The sequence below is a fragment of the Odocoileus virginianus genome, unplaced genomic scaffold, assembly GCF_023699985.2.
Source record: "Odocoileus virginianus isolate 20LAN1187 ecotype Illinois unplaced genomic scaffold, Ovbor_1.2 Unplaced_Contig_48, whole genome shotgun sequence".
Lineage (NCBI taxonomy): Eukaryota > Metazoa > Chordata > Mammalia > Artiodactyla > Cervidae > Odocoileus > Odocoileus virginianus.
The window spans coordinates 152,441-155,521 of record NW_027224365.1 but is presented as its reverse complement, the minus strand read 5'-3'; the positions used below and the strand labels follow the sequence as shown (position 1 = coordinate 155,521).

The 3,081-nt window shown below is 38.7% G+C and overlaps 1 pseudogene; it reads left to right on the top strand.

Moving 5' to 3' along the window:
- Positions 1-1,348: 1,348 nt before the first annotated feature.
- On the top strand, positions 1,349-2,292 carry LOC110149738 (olfactory receptor 8J3-like; annotated as a pseudogene).
- Positions 2,293-3,081: the final 789 nt, after the last annotated feature.

Below are 3,081 nucleotides of genomic sequence, written 5' to 3'. Positions count from 1 at the left end.
TGTCTATCTATCTATAAGAAAACCCATGATAGCAGGCCATGTTACCCTTGGTTCTAATCTGTGCATGAGAAAGGAGACTGAAACCAGAGTGGGACTCAGTAGAGAAACAGCAGGCAACACCATCTAGAAGAAAAGGAATAGAACTGACTCAGCGATCTTCAGCATTGTCTTTCCTTCTCAAGTCCACTCCTTGGATCAGACTAGAGTCCTGGTTTGATAAGTCAGAACCTCTGTAGTATTTTAAAGGGAAAACAAAATCTGAGGTGAAAAAAATGTTTATTTTTTAGATTGCTTGTTTTAGTTCAACTGATACTTTTGAATATCAGCAGGGAAACAGAGGGACTAGGGTTCAGTGTATGTCTGGTGAAGTGATATGATTAGACAAGTGATACAGACCTGAGTGTGGAATGCATGGAATATGAGACCAAGGCATTTTTCAATTATTCCAGAAGATATCTCAGATTATATATTTGATTAATCAAAAAGTTTTAATGACTCCTATTTGCTTATCAACAAATCTGAGAGAATGGTAATATGAAGAAGAGAAGTCCATGACAGTGTTAATGACAGCTTGACCTAAGGAAGGAGAGGGGTGCTTAGGATGGCCAAGTACTATGGAAATTGGCAAACGATACAATAAAGAGCTTTAAAAGAAAAACTTAGAGGAAGAATACAATGTTTGTGATTTAATTGGTTGCTTTTCCACATTTAGTTTTGCAATTTAAGAAGAGTATATAACCAGCCTTTGTGTGCTCAGTCACTCAGTCATGTCTAACTTTTTGAGACCCCACGGACTGTAGCCCACCAGGTACCTCTGTCCATAGGATTCTCCAAGTAAGAATACTGAAGTAAGTAGCCATTCCCTCCTCCAGGGGAATCTTCCCGACCTAGGGATTGAACCCATGTCTCCTGCATTGGCAGATAGACTCTTTACTACTGCACCCCCTGGGAAGTTATAAACCATCAGCATACTTGGTTTCAGCATAATTAAGGGAACTCATGGGCTTCCCTGGTGGCTCAAATGGTAAAGAATCTGTCTGCAGTGTGGGAGACCTGAGTTTGATCCCTGGGTTCAGAAGATCCCCTGGAGAAGGGAATGGCTACCCACTCCAGTATTCTCAACTGGAGAATTCTGTGGACTATAAAGTCCATGAGGTACCAAAGAGTCAGACATGACTGAGTGACTTTCACTTTCTCAACGGAACTGATATATTTTCCAAGTATGATTTTTAGAAAATCCTACCCCAAGAATTGCCCTTGCCATAAAACAACAACTATTGTAGAAAATACAATTTTTAAAAACTAACCACTTCTCCTTTATTTCCCAGATGACTTTCCAAAATCTTACATGGCTCATGGAAATTTCACCCGAGTCACTGAGTTTATTCTCACAGGAGTCTCAGAACGTCCAGACCTCCAGATCCCACTCTTCTTTGTCTTCCTGGTCATCTATGGACTGACCGTGACAGGCAACCTAAGCATCACCCTCACCAGTGTGGACTCTCGACTTCAGACCCCCATGTATTTCTTCCTCCGGCACTTGGCCATCATCAATCTTGGCAATTCAACTGTCATTGCTCCTAAAATGCTGATCAACTTTTTAGTAAAGAAACACACCAACTCCTACTATGAATGTGCTGCCCAACTGGGAGGGTTCTTGGTTTTCACTGTAGCTGAGGTGCTCATGCTAGCTGTGATGGCCTATGACTGCTATGTGGCCATTTGTCACCACCTGCTCTACATGGAGTGGTGTCTCTGTGGATCTTCCTTCTGCTAATTTCCTTCACATACCTCTATGGCTTTTGCACATCAATTGTGACTTCATCTTCTGTATCCTCTGTGACTTATTGCTCTTGCAATATCATCAGTCATTTTTATTGTGATATTACCCCTCTGCTAGCATTGTCTTGCTCTGATGCTTCCTTTCCAGAAGCATTTGTGTTTATGTCTGCATCTACAAATCTGGTGTTTTCCATAATTACAGTTCTTGTATCTTATTTCAACATTGTTTTGTCCATTCTCAAAATACATTCATCAGAAGGAAGGAAAAAAGCCTTTTCCACCTGTGCATCACATACAATGGCAATATCTATCTTCTATGACACAATGATATTCATGTATGCACAGCCTCAAACTAACCATTCTATGGATACTGATAAAATGGCCTCCGTGTTTCATATGATGGTGATTCCCATGCTGAACCCCATGATCTACAGCCTGAGGAACAAGGACGTGAAGGCTGCCTTAAAGAGATTTCTGACAAATTCTTTCTGTTTTTTTAAGTTGATGTAATTTTAGAAATCTATAAATAAATAGAGAGCAAAGATAGACTGCCACTGTATCAGAAAAAGCAACAGTTAGATGATTGATTAATAGGTATGCAGGCTACTCTGAATTAAAAGGTGCTAGAATTAGGGATGCACTGATTTAAGAAAAATAATCTGAAATTCTTGGATGTATGAATTTAATACAGAAACAAAGCATTATTCACTTACTTTCTGAAGTATTATGCAGACGTCTACATTGAAATAAATATTTTCAGGAGTCAGGATAGATATGGGTTTGCAAGTTTTAAGTAAGTTAGAACAGGAAAAGGAACATAATGGCTGAGAGAAGTAACTGGATTTTTCTCTTTGTTTGGCTTCCTTTTACTTTCTGTGCATGTTTGCATGTAGCAGACCACTGCCTCTGGAATTGCAGATGGCCTCTATCCTTTTCATCACTAAGTAGCAAAATTAAACTGACAAATTTCTTTAAAACAATCCCTAACTCTTTCTTAGTATTGTTTTTAGGAAAAGCTGCACACTCCTGATACATTTGCATTTTGAATGCTAACCAAAATGCAGTTGAACTAATTTTTACAGTAATGAATATAACTCATACAACTTTTTAATGAAGGACACAAGGCACCATCACTGATTACTTTCATTCTGAGTACTTCTGCATGATAATCTTAGCGGAGTCTGTAAGACTTCTTTTCCTTACTCTAAGCATCAGTCTTCTGTAGTATGTGTAATAAATGGACTGTGTTTTGATATTAGTAAGTATTCCATGAACCATATTTTTGAAAGTTCTTTACAT